General features: G+C 34.8%; 1 pseudogene; it reads right to left on the reverse strand.

Moving 5' to 3' along the window:
- Nucleotides 1–810: 810 nt before the first annotated feature.
- On the reverse strand, nucleotides 811–3,220 carry LOC138356301 (S-adenosylmethionine synthase pseudogene; annotated as a pseudogene).
- Nucleotides 3,221–16,980: the final 13,760 nt, after the last annotated feature.

A 16,980-nucleotide genomic window follows, 5' to 3' on the forward strand; every position in this document is an offset into this window, starting at 1 on the left:
GGAGGAGAAGGAGGAGGAGGAGGAGACCCACAAACAGTTGAAGGAGAAGGAGGAGGAGGAGAAGGAGGAGGAGGAGGAGGAGGAGACCCACAAACAGTTGGAGGAGGAGAAGGAGGAGGAGGAGGAGGAGGAGACCCACAAACAGTTGGAGGAGGAGAAGGAGGAGGAGGAGACCCACAAACAGTTGGAGGAGGAGGAGGAGGAGACCCACAAACAGTTGGAGGAGAAGGAGGAGGAGGAGACCCACAAACAGTTGGAGGAGAAGGAGGAGGAGGAGACCCACAAACAGTTGGAGGAGAAGGAGGAGGAGGAGGAGGAGGAGACCCACAAACAGTTGGAGGAGGAGAAGGAGGAGGAGGAGGAGGAGAACCACAAACAGTTGGAGGAGGAGGAGGAGGAGGAGGAGGACATAGAACCCCCCACCGAAAAAAAGATAAAAAAAACTGGATTCAGTTTAGTGGAAGAAAACGTATTTATCTTGACCCAGACGCTGGTCTTATAGAGTCATTTTAATTTTATTTACTCTGATATATAAAAGGCCCGGAGATTTTATATACTCGGGTATATAAAACGTCAAAAAAGTATATAAAACTATCAATTGAATATAAAATTAAAGGTTCCCACCATGCTTCTGTGCTGGCTAGGGTTCAAGTCTCCTGGTGGGAAAGTGTTCTCAATAACTTCACTCTCGTGTTTAGGAGAGTTGTGAATCAAGCATAGACATAGTGTTCTCCCATATTAACAGGGACTTGATTGAAAAACGTAAAAATGATAGTCATCCTTAAGAATTATTTGACTCTAAAATTCAGGGATGGTCAACTTCTTGGGCTGCTCCCAAGAGAACTGTTGCCGTCCAAAATGTCCATAACACGACGTATCACTGTAAATTGGTCTCTTTAAGCCCAGCTCCTTGACAATATGTCCTAGTCGTAGATCAAAGTTGTGGTTAACAATCTTCAGAAGCTGTTTTGATGTGTACTGTGAGGTACCATAGTGGAAGATGCTGATGCTTATGGGGTGCACAACACTAATGGCGTAAGATACCTGAACCAAACAGCGTCTACATAATTTGTTTTTCACCAGTGACTTGGCAACCCATCGGGCGGCATAGGCCGCTGAGCGGTCAATCTTTGTGTAATCTTTGCCAGAGAATGCTCCCCCGCCGTGAGCGCCCCACCCACCAGTAAGTGTCAACGATGATTTTCCTACCAGTTAGCCCAACGTTACCTTGAGGTCCACCCATGATTAATTCTCCGCAAGGGTTGATGTGGTATTTCGTTTGAGTATCTATATATTTTTCAGGAATAATGACCTTGATGACCTTCTCTATAACCTCGTCACGCAAAGCTTCGACAGTAATTTGTTCCGAGTGCTGTACAGAAGCGACAACAGTGTTCACTCTTTTGGGAATAACAGCTCCTTGATCGAAGGCATACTGGCATGTGACTTGAGTCTTACAGTCAGGTCGCGCCCACCAGAACGTCCCATCTCTTCGCAGCTCTGCAATCTTCTGATTGAGACGGTGTGCCAGCATAATAGTTAAGGGCATGCACTCGTCGGTCTCATCAGTGGCATAACCAAACATCAGTCCCTGGTCCCCTGAACCAGTGTTGTCATCACTGCGCCCGATGTGTACACCATTAGCAATCTCCGCACACTTTTGCTCCAGGGCGAGAAGAATATTACAGGTCTTGTAGTCAAAGCCCTTTCGTGAATCATCAAAACCAATTTTCTTAACAATATCACGCACAATTTGTTGATAATTAACTTGGGCCTTGGACGTAATCTCCCCACAGATCAGGATCATACCAGTTTTGGTACATGTTTCACAAGCAACTTTGGCGTCAGGGTCCTGGCTAAGATGGGCATCAAGCACTGCGTCGCTGATCTGATCGCAAATTTTGTCGGGGTGGCCTTCGCCTACGCTCTCACTGGTGAAGAGGAACGTCTCATGATCTCCATCCATGCTCTCAGCACACTATCCTGGGGAACGAAAATGTTACTTCTAAGTACTCTTGAATTTGGGACCAGGTTTCCTTGGCTAGATTTTAACTAAATAAAAATCCGTTATGTAAAGGAATATTATTAAAAACATTGACCTAATTGTGTGAAGAGAGAAAGAGAGAGAGAGAACGCAAACCTGGTCACGTGGAGAGAGAGCAACTGAGCAACTGTAAAGCAAGTGTGCAGCTGCTCTGTCTTATAACAAAACTGTGAGTCAAAAAAGAATATGGATCATTTATTTTATTTTGAAATGATTATAAACCATTAAAAAAAAACCATTATTACTCATTCTAATTGGAAGAGTGAATGTATAATTTGGTAACCTGTAATCCTTAACTCTTTATGAACATAATAATTCCATCTGGTGAAAGGGATAATAATAATATTGTGTTAATAATTATAGAAGTATTTATTAGTCATATATAAAAATGTAATAGAAGGAACAATAAGATTTGAAATTCAATTCATATATTTCCAACCAGTCTCCAAGGTAAACAGCCTCTGTCAAATGGTAGATAAGATACATTATAAATCATCTTTATTATATGTTGTTAACAAAAAGCTGCTGTACGTGTGGACATTTGTATCCAAGATGTTTTTTCTCTATTATTAATTCTCTCCCGCAACCACCACATTCTCTTTTTTGGGGGTTTTCATAATGATTGAGATGACGATGATGTTCCCTAATAATACTTCTAATTTCTAGAAGAGTCTTGGGTATGAAGTATTCAATATGGTCTCCCTCAGCGCCTTCAGCTGCCAACACATCTGCGCGTTCATTTCCATAGATTCCAACATGGGAGGGAATCCACAGGAACTTGACAACTCTTCCCTGGTTGGTTAGTACCTTCACAACTCTCTTAATTTCAGCGACTATTGAAAGATTCTCGTCCCGATCTTTATTTAGGCTTTGCAGTGCTGCTCTCGAATCGGTGCAAATCACTGCACCAGTAGTATTCTGTTCAATAATATACCTTAACGCCATAGCAATGGCAGTTAACTCTGCTTGTGTTGAAGAGGTATAGTTCTCAATGCGCGCTTTTTCCTCATTTTTGGGAGGAAAAAATACATCATCCTTCTTAATTACCGTGTATGCTGCACCCGCCCGGCCATTAATAGGATTAGATGACCCATCAGTGAAGATTTGATCTAGTTCATCTCCAGCTTCATTATAAATTTCCTTAAGATACTTGTGGCTTATTTCTTTGTGTACCATGTTGGTTTTTTTCTTTACCATATCATTGATGATAATCCTGCACGAGTCATTCAGGGGATCCACCCAGGGAGGTAATCTTTCTACAGGCATGAGCTCACGAGCTTGTTGAAGTAGGTGAAGATCTTCAAGGTAGCCGACTGCTCTGTGATGCCATTTTTTGCTTCTCTTGTTTCCCCCTGAAAGTAGCACAGAGCTCAATTTTTTTTTAGCCATGTCATTATAATGGGGATCTCTGGCAATCCTAATTGCAAGCTTAGCATTCAGTTCCACAATTCTTTCTTTAATACTGGGAAGGGATAATAACTCTTTTTGTAGATTGGACATTTCAGGCAGTTTTTTTCTTTGGAACTCCAAGAATGATTGAAATGGCTTCATCCTGTATGCTTTCTAGCCTATTCATATCACTTTGTGAATAAGTACATAAAACAGGTGCTGCGTTGTCAATGACGGAGCGTACATAGTTTGTGTACATCATTTTAAGTACAGCAATAGAGGCTCCATGGCCATCATTCCAAGTCATAGCTTTCAGTTTCAGTTCCCTGAGTCGACTTTTGCATGTTCCTATGATTTGATTGAGCTCCTCTTTCTTTCCCTTGTTTGAGCCGACGGTGACGCCAAGATACCGATAGTGGTCAACCCATTCAAGTGTTACACCATTAATTTGCAGTTCTTCATTTTCTCTCCGCTTGCGATGGGAGTATGCTTTTGTCTTGTTTGTGGAGAGAGTGAAACCGAGCTCAATACATTTCCTTCCAAGGAGTTCAATGGCCTGTTTTATTTTATCAAAGGTGGGAGCTTGTATTAGGACATCATCTGCATATCCCACTAGTTGTGTTCCTTCAGGAAAATCAATATTGGCAATTGCATTCATAAGTACATTGAATAGTGTAGGGCTTAAGACTCCTCCTTGGGGGGTCCCGAGTTCCATATTCATTGTTCTTGAGATTGCTCCATTGAAGTAGACCTTAGCTTTCCTCCCTGTGAGGTAGTCTTCAATCCATTTCATGAGTCTCCCCTTGACACCCATACATGCAAGCTCGTCCAGGATCGCAATTCCCTGGGCTTTGTCGAAGGCTCCTTTTATGTCAACAAATACAGAGTACCTAGCCGTGTCATTAACCAGGTAATTAATTATACAATTGGCTGTGCTCCGTCCTTTGACATATCCATTGACTCCTTCCCCAAACCTACCTATTTTGTGTAACAGTCGTTTTAGGATGATCTTTTCCAGCATCTTGCAAGTACATGACACGAGACTGATAGGTCTGTAATTGCCAGGGTCATTCGGTTTTGGTATGGGAACAATTTTGGCGTGTTTCCATTGTGTGGGCAGAACTCCATTTAGGAATGATTTGTTAAACAATAGGAGTAGTGGATTCCCAGGCACTTCACACAATGCATTAAGTATGTCGTAGGTAATGCCATCCTCACCAGGTGCTGTAATTTTACCTCTCTTAACAGCCGCCCTTACTTCCTGGGCTGTGATAGGTTCTCCATATTCGTCCTCACTAGACTGTGCTCTCGCTATTCTAGTTCTTCTGTCATTCTGTAGCAGGATCTGTTCCATGACGATTTCCGTTGAGAGGGAGGATGAGGATGCTGCCTTACTCCACATGTGAATTAATTCTTCAGCTTTACTCTGTGGATCTTTGCCTCGAGGCATTTTCTTCCGAGGGGGTCTTCGTCGAGGCGTACGGCGCTGAATTCTAAGACAACTTTCAATTTGGTGATTAAGGTCATCAACAAATGTATCAATATCTTCTGGGATTTGGTATTCCCTGAACCAGTCATTCATCCTGTCTATGAAGATTGGCTTCATATCTCGTCTGAGTGATAACCACCTTCTTTTATTTGACTCATTCTTTCTCAAATTGTTCATGTCGACAAAGGTAATCAGTGTGCCCGGTAGTCACAACATAAACTTTTGCCCAAGGTATATAATATGCTACTGACATCTGTGTCAAGTGAATTGAACAGGAGTACCTCCTCTTTTATATCCCTCTATAAATCAAAAAAAATATATTTTTTAATTTGTTTTCTTTTATTAATCCAATTATCCTTTAATTATCGAACATTATAATTTGTTAATTATATATTGTTTTGAATGGGAAAGATGCTTACATACATACATACATACATACATATCTCAAAGGCATAGATTAGTTTAGTAAAGTTACTACAAAAAATTCAATATAATAGTAGTAATTAGGTTACATTTGTATACTACAGGACTTTAGGACTTTCAGTTGTGTGGGCCTAGCTAGTTTGTTTCCCCTTAGCTGGCAGAATACCACCCCCCTGCAACAGCATTTATAGGATTCATGGGGCATAGATAAGACCAAGGAGTATGCTTACCTCTACAATTACAACAAAATGGAAATTTTTGTTTCTTTGTACACTCTTTAGAGTCATGTTTATTACCACAGTACTTACACCTGGGGTCGTACTGACATTTCAAAACCAAATGCCCCCAATAATAACACTTCAGGCATAATTTTGGCTTCTCTTGGTATTTTGAAACTTTTCTATAGCCTAGTCCTTGTACAAAAATTTTTTTAGGAGCCTCACCTTTTATTAAAGCTATAACCTGACTTTGTTTTTTATAATGAACAATGTTTCTCTTTACCCAAACAACACTGTCATTGTAAAGGAGATGATCGGGATCCAAGTAAGTTGGATATTTGAAAAGTATGACCTTTGTGAAAATACCTTCTTCTGGAACAACCATCACAATATTCTGAAAGCCATCTGTAGTTAAATGTTTAACTGCCTCTTCTGTTCCAACTGTGATATATGGCTGCTGAAGACCCTGACCCTCCTTGAACACTGGTTTAAAATCTGAATACTCCATAGCTAAACGTACAGTCCACACCATCTTTTCATTGAAGTTCAGTAGGCATGTTTTAGGAAATAACAACCGCCTCCTTAGGCAGACCGCCTCAGTCATTTCATTAACACATAAGTTACTCACTCTTATCACTGTAATCGTTGAGAATCACTAATTCACACTGTATATTTAGCTAGTTGTTTGATTACTACTACTACTACTAATTTCTGTTGATTCCAAAAAAAAAAAAGTTTGCGGCACAGGGGCATTTGGTATACTCAATGTCCTAAACTTCCTCTAACAAATTAGGAATAAATATTCGTTCATAAATTAGTTGTGAAATTCGATCTCTCTTTTTCACAATAAAATATACTTTAGAATAACTGAAGAGAACCACAGAAACATTTCACTATCAATGACACCATCCCTAACATCAATGTGATTAAAAACAAAAAAACAAAAAAAAGTAAGACCAGATCTTGGAGCTATTCTTCATAACAACCTTCTGGTACTTTTACTTGAATATCTATCTTGATTACACCTTTTCCTTGTGCTGGCACAGTAACATCGTAGGCAGCACTGAAGCAAAAGGTAGATTGTTAATTAAAATATATTACATATTTGGTAATTAAAATATAATTAAATCTAAATAAGTCATAAATTAAAAAAAAAAAAAAAGGAAATTCCAACTATACCTTGTACAAGTCATATCCAGCAGCTAGTGTAGATCCAAAATGAACATAATATATGCAAAGAAAATGTGGTGGTAATAGAAAAGAAGTTCAGGTAGGAGAGATATATATCTGTGTTTACTCTCACTCCTACAGAATTAATAATCTCATTAATATTTCTACTCCTTTTATATGTTCCTTGAGGTGCCAGTTACCACCAGAAACAAGGTAAAAAATTTGTTTAAAGATTTGGTCAATGTTCCAATACACTTTTTAGTTTTCAAAAAACGTCTGAAAATGAATGTCTGGAGTTATCAAATCTAAAGCTGATATATCTTTGGTAAACTGTTCCAACAAATGTTCATCCAGGCTGGTTATGCTTTTAAATACAGTTCCACATTCAAAACAAGTAAAAAAGTTGTTTAAAGATTTGGGACTGATTTGCTGTTTGTTTCCACATATATCATATTTTTTTTCACTATTTGTTTTCAAAGGCTGAATCATGTGTATTGATTTCAAATGTAGGGTCAAGTTATATTCATCCCTAAATCTATTCCCACACAATTGACATTTTAACCGTTTTACTCTGTGTGTTCCCATATGTCTAGTCAAGTCGCATTTTTTAAGGAATTTTTTTCTACATACGTCACATGAAAACCATTTTTCTCTAATGTGTTGTTTGTTTGTTTTTTCACATTCACTGCACTTTGGAGTTTTACCAGTATGAATTGTAAAAAGGATAGTCTTCTTTGTGTGAGTTGTGAAATGGACTGTTAGTGTTCTCATTGTACTATATTTTTTTCCACATACATCACATAAAAAAAAGTTGTTTGTTGTATGGGTTTTTGTTTGATCTGTTGTATGGGTTTTTGTTTGATCAAGTGACATCTCTAAGAGAATTATCTCACTTCCACCTGAAAATAAAATAAAATAAATTAATTTATATAATTATTCTGATTTATAATATATACATTGACTCTTATTACATTATAGTAATATGATATACTTTATTTTTATTACTTAATAATTAACTTTGTTATAATTAACTTTGTTATAATAGACTTAAGTAAATTATACAACATACGTATGGGGTTGGGGTTGAAGAAACATTAAATGTTGAATGTGCTTTTGATTGTGTGATTGTTGTTTTACTACTCAGAATGAAGTGTCCAAGAAGTATGGCGAACCTGTAATGATTTGCATAGCCTGGCAAACTCTCTTATATACCAATCCAGTCAGACTGATACAGACTTGAGAGGTATTTTCATTATGTTTTTATAATTATTTAACTGATCAATAACCATTTGAGAATATATTTTTCTCTCTCTCTCTCTCTCTCTTTCTCTCTCTTTTTCTCCTACCCTATGTTATATATTTATATATTTACAATGAAGGGAAGAGAAGAGGATGACTCACTGGGATGTGTTTTGTCAAAGAAAAACCCAGCACAATCACACTGCCTGAGTAGTAGGTGACTACCCTCAACAAGAAGAGCAAGGGTTTATTTAGACCTGCTCTCTCTCTCTATCTCTCTCCAAGTGTTAGTTTACAATATTATTTGTTTCTTCAAGTCAATCTTCATCTAACAAACAAGATGTGGGAAGTAAATCAATCAATGAAAATGAGATGATGTGTAAAATTCACAAAGTTTTGGCTTTGTTAATATTTATTATGTTGATATATTGGTGTTATAGTAATGGTCAGATGGATAACGAAGACATGATCAATATAATATAATGTTAAGACAAATTGTCCTAGTGTTAGGTGGTTACCTAACTTTTAAATAAAATGATACAACCAGTTTTTGTCCCACCCCCCCTCTATACTACTAAATTTTATAAGATAGGAATTAAATAAAGGATATTTAATTTCTATATCTCTTTTATTCGCTCTAAATAAACCTTTTCTCTATGATCCTTGTCAAATATTCTTGCATCATTTAGAATTTTTGAAGTGTTCACACATCGCATCTTGAAACGATCCCGATCTGCAGCAGCTGTGTTCCACATTTTACCATCTATTCTAGCTTTCTGATAGGCATATGCCCATACATATAAATATCGTATCGTTATATGTGGATTAAATTGAACTTCCTTTTTCATTTTTTCTTTTCTCTCCTCCATTATCCTCTATTTGACAAGTACACGTTTAGGTTCATGTCTGAAAAGAAAACATAAATAAAGAATCACACTCCCACGATGATTGATTGATTGAATACAGTTCCAACAACCAACACCCACAATACCACCAACATCACCATCATTTTATAATTATCTGAAAATGACCAAAAAAATAGGTCTTTGTATATTATAAGCTCAGAAATATATATATAATACAATGTTAAATAACAAGATTATGATTTTTTGATATAAATAATGTAAATGTTATATAATACCTTCAAGAGATGATTTTGAGGATTAGCTAAAGATGCGCGTTGGAGTAACTCTTAACCCAGCTTAGACCGACTTATCTCCTCTCCGTCCCTTATTAGAATGCACAAGATAGTGTGGGTATCTCTCTTACATCCTGTCATCATATACATTACAATAGACTTGCCCAGCTGATAAATGGACCGACTCAGCCGGATTTCCTTGAAAAATCTATATATGATTTGATTTACATACCTTATTTTTTAACTAATTATCTTTTTAGTAATAATATTTAAACAAGTTAGTATATCATGCTTTACAGTATTAAATCCTACATATAACAAAATAATCCCAATTTTATTAAACATTTTTTTTTTTTTAAATCTCTGTTAATTTGTTCAATGTCTATATAATGAGTAGGACCTTGAATTTCTATACCTAATTGTAAATCTGAGAAATATATATCAATTTCAAATAGTTTGTTATTTTTTAATAGTCCTCTTTTGTTTATATCTACTTTGATATTATTATTTTTTTGTTTTCTTGTTAAATGATAAAATATAGATTTATATACACGATATTCTAATTTACTCTTAAATTTTCCCAAAGGAAAATTTCTATATTTTTTATTCATAGTTTTTTATATCCCATTTACAATAGATTTTTCTTTATAAGAAAAAATCACTTAAAAAAAAATAAAAAAAAAATATGTTACATTTTGAGTAAGAAAAAGACATAGGTGGGAATTTTGAATGTATATAATTGAAACCAAAAATGCATAATTTTCAAATAAATAACAACAGCGATGATTTACAAGAAGATGATGATGATGGGGGTTCTGGTAGGCGTTGTCACTGGTGTGTGTGTGTGGATAAAGTGTGAGTAGTGGTATCTATGATTTTCCCAAATTTCATCTTAATAATGTAAGATAGATACTTTTTTTTTATGGTACTTGCACTTGGCTCTCCACCCCATCCTATCTGTGTTTATTTTCGTGAAACCATTATAAATATACAGATAAAGAATATCTTTCTCTCATTCTATCACAGATTACAATGGATAAGCTGGTGCTTGCAGCAATGGCCTTAGTGGTGTTGTTCTTGGAGGCACAAGTTCTGGCGGCGGTGATGATGGCGCTCTTGGATGCACTGGTCCTGGCGGTAATGGTGATGCTCTTGGTAGTTCTGGTCCTGGCTGTGGTGGTGGTGGTGCTTTTTGAGGTTCTGGTTCTAGTAGTGGAAGTATTGTTCTTGAAGGTCCTGGTCCTGGTGGTGGTGGTCAAATTGCTTGAGGCCATATTAGGACAACCCCGGGGCCCAGCAACCCCTCGGTCCGGTCCGCAACCAGTCACCCTTTTTTTTCTTACAAACCCGTCATGAAAATGTTCATTCCTCGTATAATAATAAAAATTATTTATAGTTATGGATTTCATTAAATCACAATGATTCCTCCCTGAACAACAAACCATCCACTATCCTTCTTCTTCCAGCACAAGCGTACTCCTGATTATACTTCCAAAAAACTTTCTTCTAACTTTTGAATACCCAATATAATATTAACTGTGTTAAGTGGATTCGCTCGAGATTTATCTGGGCGATGTCGGCAAACCTTTATAATGTTTCTGTTGTTATTTAACAACACCTCATATATCTCACCATCATGAAAATTTTCAAATGGTAATGATGGGGATATTGATGGTTTGGATATGCTTAATTCCCCTTGAAAGAAAATGTAATAAGGTGCTAAATCATTTCTAAAATGGGCTCGTAATACTTGTAATATATTCATCCTTTCTGCAGCATTAAAAGCCGTAGAGACAATGTCTATAATGGCAACTGGTCGATAATTATGTACCATAAAGGAAGATGAATTATTGTTTATAGAGTATAGATCAGTTTCTACTGTAAAAATGAAATCGATCAAAGAATGGAGAATATGTTGGGGTATTAAATGTGGATGTGATGTCGATAACATCAGAGGATTTGAAATAACAAAATGACTTGGGTAAAAACGTAAAATTCCATTATTACCATCCAACTTAGGGAATATATAAACAGGAGATTGATTCAAACTTTCAGACGGAGTTGGATGATGGGGAGTACTATCTTCATGAACATGTTGATACATACTAAGATTTAAAGGAAGTTGAGCTTCTAATCTCCAAGAAGTATACCAGTAAATTGAAGTTCCCGAAGGCGGTGATATTGTAGGTACACCCTCAGTATTCATTGTTAAAGCAGGTCCTGTCTCACTTTGTTGTAAATCTTCTGTTTCTAAAGTGAAAGGGAATATTTGGGTATGATCATTAGGAATGTATCGATGATATAGAACTGTTTTGGTTGAATAATCTAGGAGGTAAGTTGTTTTTATACAAAGATCACTTCCATCAAGAAAGCTAGCCATACCTACTAACATGCTTTCCCCACTGCTATCATCACTACTATTATGTTGTATATACTGGGCATCGTAAAAAGATTCCCCTTCATCACTAATATAAACAAATTCTAATGTGAGGGAATCTAAACGAAAAACCACTTTTTTGTCACGGAATTTCTTATATTGAATAAAATATCTATTCTGTTGTGGTTCAATAATTAGGCGATAGTCTCCAATCCGCATTTCTAAAACCCTAGAAATATATTGTATGGATAGTTCACCCAAGGGAGCTAAATGAGCTTGAATAAGTGGATGTGCAATATCCACATGACGCCGACATTCACGTTCTTCTACAAAATGAGTATTTTTACAAATTAAATTTTGGTCAGTATTCTGTCCTACCCTCATTATAGCCTCAAATGAAATAGAAATTTTATGAGGGGGTAGGTTACGATTAGTCTTGATACATGAATGTATAATTTCCGTAGCAGAATACAATTTACCATTGTTTTTAAACATCGAATATTTATGAGCTGCATAGGCCATTAAAATTTTATTTTGTAGAATTTCTCTACCATTTACAAAAATAGCATTTGCTAATATTTCATCGATTATTAAATTACATTTAACTTTCATTTTCGGGTTTAATTTTAATATCAATACAATTTTGAATTATCCAGTTATAGACTAGTATACTTGAATGTTTAAGACACTCTAACTGCCGTTTAATATCGTCGCTTGATGATTGATGTCTAAGAAAATATTCAAATAAAAAATATGGATAACTTTTAGAATTAACTAGCTTAGTTAAATCTTCACAGAGTTTTATTCCATAAACTTCTGTAATTATTTTATGTATTGTTTTCAAAAGGTATTTCAAAACGGTTGAATGGAAGGAATTGAAGAGTTTGATCATATCTACAGTTTCATCGTCCTTTAATATTGGTGGTAACTGTATTTTTTGTTTTTTGGGTGATTTTGATTGCATATGTTGATTTACAATACTATCCTTAATACGATTATATTCATTATGAAGAGAAAAAATGTTTAAAACTGCTTTCCCTAAAATTTCAATTTTAATTAATTCATCCTCTTCATTTGATAATATATGTGGTTTTTTTTTTATCTTTCTTTTGGGTGATGGAACAGTTGACATTGGTACATTTTGACTTCTATTATAATAATAGTCTAATATATTATTAGTAACAGAATCCAGTAATGTATTTACAAATTTAGAGGGATCTTCTTTCATTTTTAAAACAATAAAATTAATATCCACATTTTTATCAGACCCAGAACCTAGATTACTTAATGGTTCAATCACCTCCTGAACTATGTCATCGACAAAGTCTTTACAAATTTGTTGACGTCGATTCATTGTTAAGTTTTATAAGACTAAAAAAAAAAAAGAATTAATCTCCTTTTATGCCCTTCTAAAAAAAAAATACTATAGAAATTTAGTTTTCTATTTACCATTCCAAATACAATTGTTTAGGACAAAATTCCAATAAAACCATGATTATATATGTTCGTTGCCATTTATTTAAATTGTTCAATTGTATTCGACCAAACTGTCGAATTTTATATTGCTTACTAAAATACAATATAACTAGGATGTGGAATGAAATCAGTCTCTCTATTTTTTCAAACTCCTTCTCTCATATATTAAAAATATTTCTATCAATCTTAAAGTACTATACGAAACAGTATGTTATCATTCAAATAGCTATTGATTGAGGTGCTTATCAGAGTCAGTCTCTGAAAAATCTTCAAATCAAGTAACATGAAGAAAAACACCATAACTAAGTATTTACAATCACATATAGTTGGGAGAAGAGCGGCTTCTATGAAGTTCGGAAAGACTGTTGTTGGACTTTACATCTTTAACTTCATCTGTTCACCAATCCCTGAAAATTAAAATAATGAATTTATGATTTTTCAAGGATTTTCGTAAACCCATGAAACCAGGAACATTCATTTTTAATAGCTTAATTTTCAACAAATTTCAAATAATAAATATATTTTGATGTCCAAAACTAAAACTAAAATACAAATTACTTACCACAACCATTTCCTTCTGATAAACTTTCTGTGTCTGAATTCAATAATATCAGTGACGATGAATCTTCTTGGTTCTCTGGCGCAGGGAGAGGGTTGTACTTATCTGATTAATATTGCTAGTTGTTTGATGCTTTAGGTAAGGTTGTGACGAGCTGAGATGTAAGGTTTTTGGATAATGAAGCTGTCGATTGAAGGTGAAGATCATCATCCTCCCATTTATGAGGGGATGAAGGTGAGGCAGAATTGGTAGTTTTGTTAGAGATATATGGAGAAAGATTTTGGCACCTTCCCTAGCCCTCACTCAATGATGATAACTTAGAAGATGAGAAAGAATATTTGCATTAAGCATCAAATAATAAACTTTAACTTTCCTCATCGTATCCCTTTTGCCTACCCACCACCCACACCATCCCTCCTGTCTGCAGCAAGTACACACTCGTTTGGGTTCTACCTAAATAATAAACTTTACTTTCCTCATTATATCCTTCCTACCTACCTACCACTCACACCATCCGTACACACACTCGTAGGTTCTACATAACTTTTTTTATACTATAAAAAATAGGAAAACAATGACATTGGACACACTAAGTATACCACCCAATTTAATCCATGAAAATTCTATACGAACAAGAAAAAGAAATCTCACGCATTCTTCATCACCATCCAGAGAAAATGAAGATCCATTAGAGACTGAAATTATAAGTGACCATCAAAATGCTGCAATAGAAACTGAAATTCCTTCTTTTAAAACAGAAATAAGATCATTAAAAGAAAAGAAAATAACTTCATACATAAATTATCAGATGGAAAAAATATTAATAATAACTATTTTTATTCTATTTTTAGTAAGTCTTTGGGAAAATAATTGGATTTTGGGAATAATTATTTTACTAACTATATTTTTGATTAAACCTATCCTTAGTAAAATAATAGCAGGATGGCTCATTGATATTTCAAATCGTAACGACTAAAAAAACAAAACAAAAAAAATACATAATTGTTTATAGGCCAAATTAAAATTAAACTGTTACACTTTTATTTTATTTATGTTTTAAGACTTTTGTTGTAATAAAAATCTCAACAAAATCTATTTACTATGTATTTCAATTCCAGGGATAAAAGATACTTACAATATATATTTTTTTTTATTAACTAAAATATAAATTACATTTCATTTTCATATAATTATTATATAATAATGATTAACACAAGAGGTATTTTCAATTATCGGCATCGACAATGGGCTTTACCTGGTGGAAACCTTAAACCCTGTCCTAAATGTTCGATCATTGATTCAGCCGATGCTGAATTAGAATTATTTCTTAGACACAGTCTCTACAATAAGCTTCAAATCGAAAATGATAGTTTTGAAAAGTTATTTAAAATTTACCCTGGCCTAACATTTCATCTGAGTAATCAACCATATCTACTAAAATCCAAAAGTGATGAATCCCAATTTATAAAATATTATCTAGATCGCAAATTGGTACTAGGGGTAGGACTACAACTTCCTGAATGGGATAATGACAAGCGACTAGCAGATTATGCCAAGTATAATTTTGCAGTGCCTGTAATGAAAAGTGGTCAAATGTGGCAAATGTTGGTAGAAGATCCTGAGAGACCTATTGATTATGAACAATGGAAGTGCTGGCAAAGTAATCGGCTAATCCCCCCAAATACACATTTCCCGTTTAAATGTCTTATATGTGAAAACTTCCCCTTTGACGTTTATCCGGGCAATTTCATTGTGAGTGAATCTGTATGTTCCATCAAGTCGATAATATGGCCAGATCGTCGACGTCCTCATTTTAGCAGGAAAGAAAAAAGCAGTTATTATTTATGAAGAATCTAAGATTAAAAAATGGCCTTTTCTCTCTTCCTATATAAACCAGGATATTAATCATTTAGGAAATATGGCAATCTTTACAACTGGTGAAATATTTATTAATTGTTTTTTAAATCTAGCTATACGCAAAGTAAATGCTACACTACTCCATAACAAGGTGGTTAAAATTTTGAAAGATCTTAACCATTCACTTTCTCAAGAAAATTTAACAGTTTTAATGGAATATTATCGATTAAAAAGGAGCGATGCTAACAAAAATAATCTTAAAATTTTGGAAAATTATACATCCAATCATAATAATAATAATAATAATAATATGAATGAAGGGAACAATGATATAAGATTAAAATTATCAGGACCACGAGTAGCTATGATTGCAATTAATCCTTTGAAAGTTAAAGCCACTGCTATTCGGTGTGGTCATATTGATGAGAGTATTACGCAAACAAAAATATTAAGCAATTCTGCAAGTATAAATACTTTAAATGAAAATAATGGTGGTAATTCATTTAATAATAACGGGAATAATGAATGGAATAAAATTGGTCGGTTTAGTCGGAATTATTCATCTAATTCATATGCCAATATATGTCTGGTGGCATGTGGATTACAAAAATTATTGCCTAAAGATTCCAAAGCCAAAGAGCCTAAATCTATAACGGTAAGTGAGGTCGGTTTCATTGATTTACTCAATACACCTGATACTCCTCAACGATGTGGTATCATATTAGAAATGATACCTGATGTGATAATCGCCTCTACCAGCATGTGTAATTCACAACCTGATAAATTCTTATTTACATATCTCCCTCAACTAAGACAAGTGGGAAATCCTTCACAACTTGATCAGTTAGAATCTAAATATGTCTATATAATTATTCATAATAAACTGTTTAATTTCCCATTAGATTCGATCAAGAATGGTTCTGCAGCTCAACATTTTTTTCCTCATTTGCCTCTAGTTCAATGGGAATATCTTTGTTTATTTGGAGTAGACAATTTATACCGATTTGTTCAATATATTTTGAAATTAAATATCGCCTGTATAGAATTATTAGAATACAAAAAAAATCAACTGTGGATATGCACCAGTCTGCCACGTATGTCTTATAAAATTTTACCCAATGGCCAACTCTATACGTCTAAGGAAATAGACACTTTTCAAATGGAGGCTAATCCATTTTTTTATTTACCACCTCAAATGCAACCTCAGATTTTTCTCAGAAAAGAAAATAGTGATCTCAAAGAGGATTTTGAATTACTCTATATTGGTTATGACCGGGAAAAAATACCTAATATTATGGGGCCAAATGCTCGAGCGATTAGCCGTCCTAATGCTGCCCATCCCCCTCGAATTAGTAACAGTCTGCAATCGTATCGTCATTATGCTGGTATTTCTGTCAATACTCATTCTGTAGGTGAAATTCATCAAAAGACAGTTATTCATACATTATACACAACATCTCGAATGAGTAAACTTTTACCCATTCCTTGTCAAAATAACTATGGTGGCAGTAGTAAACTGCCACAATCCCGAAGACAGTATTACAGTAAAACAAGATAGTATAGACCGTGGGTTATTTTCAGGTGTTTCTTATGAAACATCA

The sequence above is a fragment of the Procambarus clarkii genome, chromosome 71, assembly GCF_040958095.1.
Source record: "Procambarus clarkii isolate CNS0578487 chromosome 71, FALCON_Pclarkii_2.0, whole genome shotgun sequence".
In the NCBI taxonomy this organism is placed as follows: Eukaryota; Metazoa; Arthropoda; class Malacostraca; order Decapoda; family Cambaridae; genus Procambarus; species Procambarus clarkii.